Source organism: Bos mutus, chromosome X (assembly GCF_027580195.1).
Source record: "Bos mutus isolate GX-2022 chromosome X, NWIPB_WYAK_1.1, whole genome shotgun sequence".
Taxonomy (NCBI): Eukaryota; Metazoa; Chordata; class Mammalia; order Artiodactyla; family Bovidae; genus Bos; species Bos mutus.
Window position 1 is genome coordinate 55,737,454 of NC_091646.1, and position 14,443 is coordinate 55,751,896.

Here is a 14,443-nt window from a genome sequence, read left to right on the forward strand (position 1 = left end):
AAAAAAAGTAAAATAAAAAGGAATGCAATCCAGTCCAAACTGAAGGGCTTAAAGGAGACTTGCTCGCTCACACTGTTCAAACAGTGTGAATACTTAATAGAGCTGGAGTCGGGATTCACCTATATATAGACTATTCTCTTAAGCATATTTCAATTTGGAGATCATAACAAGATAACCACGTATCTGGGATTTCATTTTCTTTCTCGTTGACTACTTCTCTACTCATACAACCAGAAGATAGCACTAACTTGGAAGTTACATTTTTGTATTAGGACTTTCCTCTCACTTTTCCAACTGTACCAATTGTGCTAAATGACTTCCTACCACTAAAGATGGCCCAGTTTATAGTAATTCCTCCTGCCATACAAGAGTCTCTCAAAAAAAAGAAAAGGCAGATAGAATGCAAAAGCACAGACAAGGCAAGTTTCTGAGGACTGTTTGAAATAAAGAAAGGCCATGGGAAAGTAGGCCATGAGTCAGCTGATTGTCATCATAGTGTTGTTATAGACTCTGTGGCATCAGAAAGAGACAAGCGGCACTCAAAGATGCAGAACAGCTGGGTTTATTCAGCACCAGTGTGGGCTCAGTGGAGTTGCCTCCAAAGACTGAGTGCCCTGCCTTTGTTCTAAGTATCTTTTATGCACCATAAATTTCCTGCTCGAACAGCTCAGATCCCTCCTTTCCCCAGGTAGCCCTAGTTCCCAAGGAGAGGAGGTAACCAGCAAGCAAGAGATCAGATGCATAAGCAGTGATTGATGAGCAGCAGATGTTAACACAAGATAAAGGAAGGGAAAGCAAAAGGTTGCTACTTTAATTGGGGGCTTTGGTCTGGTTTCTATCTCATTCCCCCCTCTTGATGTTTATGGTGCATCTGCAGCTGTCAGAGAACATCATCATCCAGAACTGGCTGGTAATCCTTTAAAAGCAACAGCTAGGTGGCTGTTCTCCATTTGACAACTGTTCCTATGAATGAACGTTGTTATGATTTTGATTAGGACGGGTATGAACCAGGGAATAAGCAGACATCAGTGAGTATGACTACGACAATCCCAATCATTGTCTTAACCAGAAACATTGTCTGAACCAGAACATGGACAATCTTCTCGATATTTTTAGCTATGTCTGTCACAAATTTTCCATTGTCATCTATTTGGATACAACAGTCAGTTTGGTTGAATTTCCCATATGCTCCTCCTTCCTCCAGTGTTCGATATTGATAGATGGCAGTCCTCATCTGGGATTGTTGCTGTAATGACAGTTCCAATGCAGTTGCGATTTCATTAGTTATAATCTCAAGTAATGCCTGCAGTTGGATTATTCGATTGAGCATGTAAATGGGGGTCCTGTATCCCCAACTCCCATCTTCGCCCTAGTTTTGTTTTCCTCCTAGCTCAAGGAATCATTTTTCTCTGTGTCTCAGGTTATCACAAATTGGGAACACTAGCATATCCCCTGGTGTGGGTAAGAGGAAGAAACCTGACTGAATTATTCCTATGGTGCAGTTTCTTCCATATATGCATGGGAGCTCTGAGTTGGCCCTTCTTCCACAATTCCAAAAAGTTCCTCTCAGGATTGCCATAAGTCTGGGTTTGTGCAGTAAAGATGCTTCCAATGTGGGCTAATGCCTGGGATTGCAAGAAAGGGATTAGTATCAGGTTGATTTCCTGTACAGTTTTGCTCTAGAATCCCAGAAGTGGAATTCAAGGGAATGCAAGTGTGATTTCCATTCCCTCCTTTTTGGGGAGCCCAATACCAGGTTGGGGCCCCTGGACACCATGGAAATTTCTTATAGGGATCATTATAGACCAGGGCTCTTCTGCATTTTGTTTCTCTGACCCAGGTATAATTTAACCCTTCTCAGCTTAGGCATTCTTTGCCTACTGTTTCCTTGGACAGGGCACAACTCTGAATAGGACACCCTGCCCACCTGCTAATTGTTAGATTCCATTGGAATAGCAGAGAGGCATCCAATCCAGTACACTTCCAGGGCCCATGTACCCTCAATGTAGAAAGACTCCATACATTCAGAACAATCATCCTGGCTCTCAGATGAGGAGGGGATTTTACAACTTAAAAGGCAAAAATACGCTGTTTTCATAATTAAGTTGATCACAATATGAGGAAACTCCAAAAAACAAGAACTATGAAGAATTAGACAAAGCAGAGAGAGAGAGTTTTTGGATACAAGTCCACTCTGGGGGAAAGAGTAAAGCCCTATTCCAAATAAGATGAATAGGGGGAGTCCCAGACCAATTAATAACCAATACATCTGCCTTTTGTCAGTCCTATTGGTTCCTCAAGCTTCAGCCGTGCTTTTATTGACCAGCTTCCAGTGTGGCCAGAGTGGGGCTTTGGGGATGGTTGTTTCCTTCTCTGCAAGGTCAGGCACAGGGATTCCTCCAGACTAAGGGTCGTTTCCCACTTCTCTTGGCTATCAGTCAGACTTGCAGGTTTGACTCTGGAGTAATGGAACCAAGCGTCTATTCCTTCCACCTTGAGATCAGTGTGGGTAGTTAAGGTTAAAGAATATGGCCCTTTCCACATGTGTTTTAAAGGCTCTTTTTTGCAATCCTTTACCCATACTCAGTCCCCTGGTTGGTGAGGATGTACTGTTATGCCTAAGGAAACGAGTATTCTATCAATTATCCATGTATGTACTTGAGAGATGGTGTGTCCTAACCCTTGTAGCTGCTTATATAAGTTCAAGTTCCCTAGTTCTCTGGTGTCTCCCCTTAAGTTGACTAGTGGGGGTGGTCGTCCATACAGGATTTCAAATGGTGAAAACCCTATCCCTGCCTGGGGCAAACTCCTCACTTTTAAGAGGGCTGCAGGCAACATACCTACCCAAGATAAGCTGGTCTCCTGGCATAGTTTTGCTAGAGTTTGTTTGAGGGTTCAATTCACGTGTTCCACTTTCCCTGAACTCTGGGGATGGTAGGCATTATGCAATTTCCACTGGGTTTTCAAAGTCTTTGACACCTGTTGTTCTGCGTTGGCTACAAATGCTGGTCCCTTGTCTGACGCTATGGACAGAGGCATTCCATATCTGAGGACAATGTCTTTCAGGACTGCCTTGGTTACTTGTCTTGCTTTTTCAGTTCGGATAGGAAAGGCTTCCACCCAGCCTGAAAAGATGCAGATAAAAACTACAAGATATCTAAATTCTTGATTTGGAGTGATTTCAGTGAAACCTGCTTCCGTATCCTCAAAGGGGGATAGTCCACAATGTTGTGTCCCTGCCGATCTACTAGGGCCCTGGCGAGCTTTATTTTGTAAACAGTTTACACATCACTGAGAGAAGAACAGAGTGCAGGGAGGTGAGCAACAAGATAGTATGGGTCTAGCAAACTCTCTAAGGCAGTCTTACCCATATGGGTCAGTTCATGTTGCTGGTACACCAGCTTGTAGGCAAGATGTGCCAGAACATGGACTTGCAGTCTTGTGTGAGCCACCATCCCATCTTTGCCTTGGTTCCCCCTTCCATTTTTATCCATTTTTCCTCCTCAGGAAAGTACCTGGGGGCAGCTGGTATCTCCAGGGCTAGCAGGACTTTGAATTTGGCGGCTGCCGCGGGCAGCCTCCTTGGTGGCTGCATCAATGTGACAGTTCCCTTCGGCCACTGGGTCACTTCCCTTCTGGTGGCCTTTGCAGTGGACAACTGACACTTCCTTTGGTTCCCATACTACTTCCAGAAGTTTCAATATTTTGACTTGGGTTTTGATCCCTTTCCCTCCTGCTGTAAGGAGTCCTCTTTCCTTGTATAAGGCTCCGTGGACATGTAGAGTAGTGAAAGCATACCGCAAGTCTGTATAGGTATTGACTCGCTGCTCTCAGCTGAGTTCCCGGGCCCTGATTAATGCCCATAACTCCACTCTCTGCGCTGACCATCCTTGAGGAAGTGCCTCTCCTTCCTCCACTTCAGAGTGAGACACTACAGCATACCCAACCATCTTCTTTCTGTTTTCCATGTAACTGCTACCATCTGTATATAGGACCAGGTCTGGGTTGTGGGGTGGCTTGTCAGTCAGGTCTTGTCTATTAGAAAACACTTCGTCTAATAATTCCAAGCAATCATGTTCCAAGGGCCCTGCTTCTTTTGGTAGGAAGATACCTGGTTTTAGAGTTCATACAACTTTCAGGTTTCCCCATGGATGTTTACATAGTAACCCTTGATACTCAGTCATCCATGCATGTGTGAGCCAGTGGTGGCCTGTGCTATCCATCAGGGTTACAACTGAGTGTATGATCTTAACATTTAGGTTTTGCCCCAACATTAATTTGACAGCCTCGCTCACTAGCATGGTAGTGGCTGCTATTGCTTGGAGGTAGGGTGGCCATCTGTTTAGACAAGTGGCCACTGGCCTTTGGCAAGGCCTGAATTTTTGGGTCAAGACTCCGAAGGCCATTTTGTACATTTCATGACCACAGAGATTGAACGCCCTGTTGATATTGGGAAGCTCTAGGGCTGAGGCATTGGAGACTTTGGCCTTAATTGTTTGAAATGCCACTTCTTGGCTCCATTCAAGGGGAGCCTTTTCTTCTTTCAGGGCCTCATCTAGGGTTCTGGCCAGGTCTGAAAATCCAGGGATCCATATCCTGCAGAATCCTGCTGCTCCCAGGAGCTCGTGGACCTTCTGGTGAGTGGTAGGGGGAGGGTTGGTGCAAACTGCTTGTTTCCTTTCAGTTCCTAGCATTTGCTGGCCCGAGATGATATTAAAACCTAGATATTTGATTTGTCTTTTACAGATTTGTGCATTTTTCTTTGATACCCAGTACCCAGCTTCCATTAACAAGGAGATGAGGGCCTTTGCTCCTTCTAGGCATCGAGCCTGTGTTGTGCTCAATGACCTACTTCACCAGACACAGTCTAACTCTCGTCCAGGAAATTGCACAAAGTCAGTGGCCAAAGCTCCGCTGAAGAGAGTAGGGGAGTTCTTGAAACCCTGAGGAGGCCTCGTCCAAGAGAGCTGTTCCTTGTTTCCCATGTGTGGGTTTTCCCATTCAGGGGCAAATAGTGGTTGGCTGACAGGTGCAAGCTGGAGGCAGAAGAAGGCATCTTTCAAGTGCGAGCAAGTAAGTCATTCAGCTGTGGAAGGGATCAGTCCTAGTAGGGTGTACGGTTTAGGCACTGCCGGGTGCAGAGTAATTGTTGCCTCATTTATAGCTCTTAAGTCCTAAACCGGATGGTAGTCATGTGTCCCTGGCTTCTTCACGGGTAGTAGTGGGGTTTCCAGGTGACTGACATTTCATCAGAAGTCCGTGTTGGAGTAGTCTATCTAAATGAGCGTGGATTCCCAGCCGGGCCTACCGGGGAATCGGATACTGTTGTAGTTTTACAGGCTGAGCTCCTGGTTTCAGATCAATCAGGATGGGAGTAAGGAGTTTTGCCAGGCCCAGAGCATTTTCCTTGGCCAAAACTGGTGGGTACTCAGTCTCTGATTCCGGAGGAATGGTCCCTTCTCCTGGAAGGGAGGAATATAGGCCCCATTCTTCTTCTCACCTTACAGCAAGAGTCATAATCAAGGAGGAGAGTGGGCCTGCTAGCTTTAGGAGAGGTTACCCATCAGCAGAAAAGGAAATCTGGGCCCCCATCTTAGCAACCAGGACTCTTCGCATCAAGGGAATAGGGCAGTTGGGCAAGTGAAGGAATTCGTGCTCTACCTCATGGCCCCCCGTCAGCATTGTCAAGGACTGCAAAAGGGCCTGCAGGTCTGGATGTGTGTGGGTCTGGGCTCCTGTGCCCCCAATGATGGTAGTTTCTTTTCCTGATAAGGGGACTATCTCCTGGGTGACCTGGGAATGCTCAGTGCCAGTGTCCACCATAAAGTCCCTTGGATAGCCCCTACTTGAATTCTGACCATGGTCTCTCGGGGACCCAGTTGGAGAGAGTTCAGTTTCCTCTAGTTGGGATTCTGCTTGAGTTAGCCCGATCAGATTAGTGCCGTGTGGCTTGAGTTAATACCGGATCGGTGGGCCTGCTGCTTTGGTTTACTTCTCTGGGCGACTGGGGCACTCATTTTTCCAGTGTCCCTTTTGCTTGCAATAGGCACATTGATTGTGGCTAAGGGGAATTTTCTTTTCAGATCTGGGCCCCTTGCCTTACGGTGTGGTCCCACTGGGGGTGCACACTGTGGCAGAACAGCTGCCAAGAATGTGACATTTTGCTTCATCCACTTTTTGCTGTTTAGTTGTGATTGACAAAGACTTTGTTGGCAAAGCAGGTCTGTGGCATTTTTACCTGCAAAACTTCTAATTTCTGTAATTTTTTTTTTTTTTCAGATGTCTGATTGGGCCTATCCCTCAAAGGCTGAATTTATCATCCATTGATTTTCAGTGGTTTCAAGATCAAAAGGGGTGAAAACCCAGAAGGCCTCACACGGCTTTTTCAGAAATCGTCCAGGCTTTCATCTGGTTCATGTAGCACCTCAGTGGTCTTAGCCATGTTACCAGGCTTCTTAGCCCCGTCTTTTACCCCCTGTAGGAGAGAGGGCCTGTGGCTATCTCTCTAACTGGTTTCTTCCCCCCTCAGTATTGGGATACCAGAGAGGCTCTTCCTCTGGGAAGTTCTCCCAAGCCCAGTTCTCCACATCTTATTGGGCCCCTGGGGCATTGGCCTGGACCCATTTTCTAGCCTTTGTCATGACTCATCGGCATTCCTCTATATTGAATAGGGTGAGGAGACACTGCAGGCAGTCTCCCCAGGTGGGGCAGTGGGTCTGAAAGATGGATTCTAAGAGACCAATCACTACTTGGGGCTTTTCAGAGTATGAGGGGGTGTGATCTTTCCAGTTAAGGAGATCAGTCATGGAAAAAGGCCTGTAGTAAAAAACAGGTCAACAGAGCAGCAACTGTGAGCTTGTTTATGTCTCTTGATGTAATTGTAGATGTGTGGAACCACTGTCCGGAGATGTCACTGGCCATCCTTTTCTCGTTCCTATTTTGGACAGGGGTGCCACAGAGAATCACTGACCAGTCTTTGGTGTCTGAATTTGTCTGCATTTGCCAAGGGAGGATCTGTTTCTGACCACTTCTTATTTCTGACTGGATGGTGTGTGCTGAATGGTGGCATGTCACTGCTTAAAAATGTCAGGAACTGCAGTCCCTTTGGCACACCTTGTCTGTGGACAAGTGTGTTGTGTATGAGTATGTGTGTGTGTCTTTCTGTGTGTGTGTGTGTTTAACAAGAAAGCCCTGGGTCTCTGAAATGCTCCTTGTCTTCACAAGGATGTGTCTGGAGTCGTCTGGCACTCACAACATACCGGACAGCAGCCACTTCCTTCTCCACCTTGGTGTGGAAAACCTCCTGCTTCTGCACTGCACTAGTGGGAACAACAACAGGGGCTCTGACTGACTGGGATGGGCTGTGGGACTCGCACTGTCTCTGTTACTTCCCAGGATTATCCACAAATACAATAATAACTCTCTGGGAATGCTACTCTGGCCTAATGTTTCTGGTCACTTCTGACATAGAATCCCCACCCCTGGGTACTGCTCCTCTTCAGATGCAAGACAAAAGGAGTCACCCAAAGTCATGGCTCAGACACCTACAGGTGTTTTGGCCATGTTCGAATTCTGGTCCTGCTGTACCTTTGGACCTCCACACCACCAGCACCCAGTTCCCTCGGCCGCCCCTCACCTTGCCTGTGCCATTGTCCCCACCTCTATTCCTGGTCCTTCTCCTCCTCCTGAGCAGCTGACTCTGAGGAATAGAAATCAGGATAGGGCTTGGGCCCAGAAGCCTGTGAAGCCCTGGAAGATGGCGCATCTCTGATCCAAGTGACCCTTCCTCCTCCGACGGTTGTTCCACCTGATACAAACGTAGGCCCTGTGGTCTTTCACATTCCCAGACCTAAACTCACTGTCTAAAGGGCCACCAGTCACTCCAGCCTCTCCAGCATGGGCCGGTAGATCACTCGGGGCTCCTGGCCTTGCACATTCCTGGCTCTGCTCCTCCAGCTTCTCCTCTGGCTCCTGCAAGGATAACTGCTCCTGCTCCACATCTTCCACCACTTCCACCTCCTCTGTGCTGTCTTCTTCCACCAGCAGCCTGACCTCTTGCCCGATCCCCACCATCTCTCTCGCTTCCAGGGCCTCACCTTCCTTTCTTTGCCTACACACTGAAGAGAGCCACCTCCTTGCTTGGTGTGCCACCTGGTGCCTACAAGGTCCCTGATGCCCCCACTGTGAGAGGAGGACCCAGGGCCCCCATCCTCTGAAAACTTGGCCTCACAGCTAAGAAGATCCAGAGTCCCAGGGTGCTCCTGGCATACTCTGGCAGCATCTCACCCTGGCTGTGGCCCGAGCTGGTGCAGCTATGTAGGGGTTGGACATGACAGCACAGCAGGTGGCTTGCACAGCCAATTAGAATGCTGCTGTCACCCAGTGGCCATAGCTGCCTCCTTCTGGGGGTGCCCTGAGACTGAAGAAGTGGGTGGGGGATCACCTGGAAAAAAGTGCACAGGCCGGCAAGATTGAGCAGTTTAACGGGCCCCCTAGGCTGCTTCTTCCTGACCTGCATACAGGTTTCTCAAGAGGCAGGTCAGGTGGTCTGGTATTCCCATCTCTTTTAGAATTTTCCACAGTTTATTGTGATCCACACAGTCAAAGGCTTTGGCATAGTCAATAAAACAGAAATAGATGTTTCTCTGGAACTCTCTTGCTTTTTCCATGATCCAGTGGATGTTGGCAATTTGATCTCTGGTTCCTCTGCCTTTTCTAAAACCAGCATGAACATCAGGAAGTTCACGGATCATGTATTGCTGAAGCCTGGCTTGGAGAACTTTGAGCATTACTTTACTAGCATGTGAGATGAGTGCAATTGTGCGGTAGTTTGAGCATTCTTTGGCATTGCCTTTCTTTGGTATTGGAATGGAAACTGAACTTTTTCAGTCCTGTGGCCACTGCTGAGTTTTCCAAATTTGCTGGCATATTGAGCGCAGCACTTTCACAGCATCATCTTTAAGGATTTGAAATAGCTCAACTGGAATTCCATCACTTCCACTAGCTTTATTCATAGTGATGCTTTCTAAGGCCCACTTGACTTCACATTCCAGGATGTCTGGCTCTAGGTTAGTGACCACACCATTGTGATTATCTGGGTCATGAAAATCTTTTTTGTACAGTTCTTCTCTGTATTCTTGCCACCTCTTCTTAATATCTTCTGCTTCTGTTAGGTCCATACCATTTCTGTCCTTTATCAAGCACATCTTTGCATGAAATGTTCCCTTGGTATCTCTAATTTTCTTGAAGAGATCTCTAGTCTTTCCCATTCTGTTGTTTTCCTCTATTTCTTTGCATTGATCGCTGAGGAAGGCTTTCTTATCTCTTCTTGCTATTCATTGTAACTCTGCATTAAAATGCTTATATCTTTCCTTTCTCCTTTGCTTTTCACTTCTCTTCTTTTCACAGCTATTTGCAAGGCCTCCCCAGACAGCCATTTTGCTTTTTAACATTTCTTTTCCATGGGGTTGGTCTTGATCCCTGTCTCCTTGCAATGTCATGAACCTCATTCCATAGTTCACCAGGCACTCTATCTATCAGATCTAGGCTCTTAAATCTACTTCTCACTTCTACTGTATAATCATATGGGATTTGATTTAGGTCATATCTGAATGGTCTAGTGGTTTTCCCTACTTTCTTCAATTTAAGCCTGAATTTGATAATAAGGAATTCATGATCTGAGCCATAGTCAGCTCCTGGTCTTGTTTTTGTTGATGATATAGAGCTTCTCCATCTTTGGTTGCAAAGAATATAATCAATCTAATTTCGGTGTTGATGATCTGATGATGTTCATATGTAGAGTCTTCTCTTGTGTTGTTGGAAGCAGGTCAGGAAGCAACAGTCAAAACTGGACATGGAACAGCAGACTGGTTCCAAATAGGAAAAGGAGTACTTCAAGGCTGTATATTGTCACCCTGCTTATTTAACTTATATGCAGAGTACATCACGAGAAACGCTGGACTGGAAGAAAAACAAGCTGGAATCAAGATTGCCAGGAGAAATATCAATAACCTCAGATATGCAGATGATACCATCCTTATGGCAGAAAGTGAAGAGGAACTAAAAAGCCTCTTGATGAAAGCGAAAGTGGAGAGTGAAAAAGTTGGCTTGAAGCTCAGCATTCAGAAAACAAAGATCATGGCATCTGGTCCCATCACTTCATGGGAAATAGATGGGGAAACAGTGGAAACAGTGTCAGACTTTGTTTTTGGGCTCCAAAATCACTGTACATGGTGACTGCAGCCATGAAATTAAAAGATGCTTACTCCTTGGAAGGAAAGTTATGACCAACCTAGATGGCATATTCAAAAGCAGAGACATTACTTTGCCAACAAAGGTCTGTCTAGTCAAGTCTATGATTTTTCCTGTGGTCATGTATGGATGTGAGAGTTGGACTGTGAAGAAAGCTGAGTACCGAAGAATTGATGCTTTTGAACTGCGGTGTTAGAGAAGACTCTTGAGAGTCCCTTGGACTGCAAGGAGATCCAACCAGTCCATTCTGAAGGAGATCAGCCCTGGGATTTCTTTGGAAGGAATGATGCTAAAGCTGAAACTCCAGTACTTTGGCCACCTCATGTGAAGTGTTTACTCATTGGAAAAGACTCTGATGCTGGGAGACATTAGGGGCAGGAGGAGAAGGGGACGACAGAGGATGAGATGGCTGGATGGAATCACTGACTCAATGGATGTGAGTCTGAGTGAATTCCGGGAGTTGGTGATGGACAGGGAGGCCTGGCATGCTGTGATTCATGGGGTCACAAAGAGTCGAACACAACTGAGCAACTGAACTGAACTGAATTGGACTAGGCTGCTGGAGCTGTGAACCACTCCCAGGCTTCTGGGCCGAATCTCAGCCATTGGCAGAGAGAGTAGTGAGTGTCACGCTCCACAGACACACCCTTAGCCCAAAGGTAGTCACCTCTGGCCCACCCCCACCTGCTTCCCCTGGGCCTACCCACTTCCACCTCCCCACACCTCCACCCCACTGGCTTCCTGGGCTCCAGTGAGCCACGTGATGCCTCTGCTTCACTGAGTGCCCACCTCCAGGCACGTTGTCTGTCTTCCATCTGGCAAAACCCAGGTGCAAGCTGCCACTTCCTTGGCCTCCAGAAATTCAAACCATGAATTCCCAGTTCCATATCCGAAAAGGACACTCCTGTGGCCCACAGGAACTTTAACCTCTGGGTGCTCTCTGAAAGTGTCCCATGAAATGCAGGGGGACAATGTGGCTGAATAGTTTCCTTCACTGAGCAGTGAGGCCGATGTGGTCTGGATGATAGGAGAATGGGTACAAAACCAGTTTGATACAGTTGAGCTCCTTTGCTAAGGGGCACCAGAGCCACAGGGTACAGAGCTTTCTGTGTCTCTGTCTCTGCTTCTGGCATGCCCTGTTTCTCTGTCCATCTTTCTTTGTGTATAGTAGGGGCTTGTGTCTGTGTGTCTCTGTCTCTCTGACTGGTGCTGTTGCCCTCTGCCACTCTCTGGACACCAGTGCTCATAAAAGACACTTAAACTTTGAATAAAGCCAGAGCTCTCCTCCTGTGTGAGTTGCATCCACAGGGGCATCTGACTATGTCAGTTCACACAGCTGGGGAATGCTTTCTCAAACTTAGAGGCAAACACAGGCAATCTCTGATGAACCACAGGAGGAGACAGGCGTCCCTCCCTCCCTCACATAGTGGACATGAACATTGCACAGGACTACAGTGGCTTGGCCACACTTTGGACAGCGGGAGAAACGGGACATGCTCTAGCTGGCATTAGGGAACTCCTTGAAACGTGCTTGAATGCCAGTAGGTGAGATGCTAAGGACAGCTCTCCATTAAAGGTCATGACTCACCGGTACCAGAGGCATTGAAGTCTTCATATTTAGGGTATACAGGCCCTTTCAAAGTGGTGCTGTTCTTGTTCACCCTCCAGGTTGAGAACACACTGCAGCCTACCCTGTTTCCCCAGGCCTGTGGGCTTGGGAGCAGCGAATGATCAACTGAAGCCGTCCTTTGTGTAGTCCTGATATCCAAGCATTCTGTGAAGAGTATAGTGATGTTTTAAACTGGCAAACTCTGCAGGTAGCAGCTGCTTATGCTGCCATCCTTGCTTCATCCCTGTTGCCTCCTTCACAGGCAGATACTGGCAGAGGAGCACACACACACACACCCCACACCTGCAATTTCCTCACATTTCTGCACTGCCAGGTAGCTGGAAGTGCCCAGACAGATTCCATGCTCACACCCCATCTCTCCTAGGATGCCTGGGGGTTCACTCTGAGAGCTTAGCTTAGCATGTCATTTGTCTCGTATGGTGCCAATATGTAACACACTTGGAGAGGGAGTGTGCTGGTTGACAGGCTGATCCTAGACAGCACTAGCCCCGGACTTTCCCAGATCTCCTTCTCATATGTGTGGAACAATCTGCAGTGAAGCCGGCTCTCATTCCCATCCTCCTCTTTCCAGTCTCTCCCTTTATCCAAAGGACCTGACCTCTTCAAAATCGGGGGTCCTGCCCTAGCCTGGTCCAGCATTTCCACAGGGTAGCCAATGCACCACAGACTGAGGGGTCCACAGACAGGGGTTTTAAATCCCCACATCACTTATGATTTATTTCCTCTCGGTGACTCCTCAAACCCCTCATCACTGCTTACTGATACAAACACACAACACAGCAGAAATTGTGAGCTTGTTTATTCCTCTTGATGTAACTGCAGATTTGCAGAGTCACTGTCCATAGTTGTCACCTCTCATCCTTTCCTCATTCCTGTCCTGGACAGGGGCATGACAGAGATGCATGGACCAGTCTCCCCTAGTCTGTGAACACCTCTTGCCTCTTCTGGTTGCTCCATATCTCAGGACTATCTCATCATCACATGAGATAATGTCACCTTCATCTCTGTGTCTGCAGTGGGCAGGACCCATGCACACACACACACACACACACACACAACACAAGCACACACGTGTAAGGGACAGGGACACAAATGCAAACAGGCGACACATGGCAGTACATGAAGAACCACTGGTTCATACAAAATATAGAGATTTCCATATTTCTTATAGGAAAATCTCCATTCTGATCTGCAAATGTGAACTATACCAAAGTCCAACTTCCATGAAGGAGCATTAGCACTTAGATTTTGATATATGGACTATAGGGAATTCCATATTTCAAGGTGGAAAATCATTGTATTGATATATGTTATGAGAAATGCAAAGGATTCCATATTTCATGAAGAAACAGTGGTGCCGATATTTTCACTTGTGAAATAGGAGCAACACCAATACCATATTGGATCTCCATATCTTAAGAAAAGCAATGCCTAGATGTTCATGTGTGAAATGTAGAGTATCCCATATTTAATGTAAGAAAATCACTACCCATGTTTTCATATAGGAAGTAGAAAGAATTCCGTATTTCACGTGAAAAGCTCCTCATAGATTTTATAAATTGAAATACAAAAAATTCTACATTTCATGTAGTAAAACCAGCACTGAGATTTTCATATGTAACATATAGAGAATTCTGTTTTTAATAGAGTAAAAATGTCCCAATGATTTTCATATCTGAAATATACATACTTCCATATTTTAGGTAGTAAAATTGGTACATATAATTTGATAGATATCTTAAATATTCAGAATTTCAGATTGCATGTGGGGAAATTGGCACCCAGGTTTTCCTATGTGATACACATAATGTTCAATACTTCCTCTAGGAAAATTTGAGCAGAGATGTTCATATGTGATACACAGAAAATGGATGGCCCTATTTCAAATATGATACATAGAGAATTCCATATTTCATATGGGAATATTGGCACTCATATATTCATATATGAAGCATAAAGATTTCCTTATTTTTGTACAAATATCTGGGCCGAGATTTTCTTATATTAAATGTGAAAAATTTGACCTGACATGTATGAAAATCTGTTCACAGATTTCTATTTGTGAAGTGTAGAGATGTCCTAATTCATGAAGGAAAATCGGTTCCCTGACTCCTATAACATGAAATATAGAAAATTACATACTTATGTTAGAAAATCTCAATTAAGATTTTCATATATGAAATATACAGAATCCCATATGTCAATATAGCAGAAAAGTCTTTGTTCTAATTATCATCTGTAAAATATATGTGATTCCATATTTCATTTAAGAAAATCTGCACACTGATTGACACATGTGAAACATACAGAATTCTGTATTCCACGTTTAAAAATTTATGCCGACAAAAGCCATGCCAATATTTTCATATGGTTTCTAGAGATAATTTAATATTTAATGTAGGAAAATGAATGTCCATATATTCAAAGGTTTAACATGGAGAATTCCATATATTGTGTAGGAAAATGTGATCACAGATATTCATAAGTATAACATAAAGAAGTCAATATTTCCATTAGGAAATCTTTTTCCAGGTTTTCATAGAGTGTATTACAGTACAACCT

The 14,443-nt window shown here is 45.5% G+C and overlaps 1 long non-coding RNA gene across 1 annotated transcript; it reads left to right on the top strand.

Annotated features, from left to right (window-relative positions):
- The first annotated feature begins 1,793 nt into the window (after positions 1–1,793).
- LOC138986384 (uncharacterized) lies at positions 1,794–11,535 on the top strand. The gene is made up of 3 exons (XR_011463222.1): positions 1,794–4,637; positions 4,747–5,073; positions 6,280–11,535. It is a non-coding gene; the product is annotated as an uncharacterized lncRNA (long non-coding RNA).
- The last annotated feature ends 2,908 nt before the right edge of the window (positions 11,536–14,443 follow it).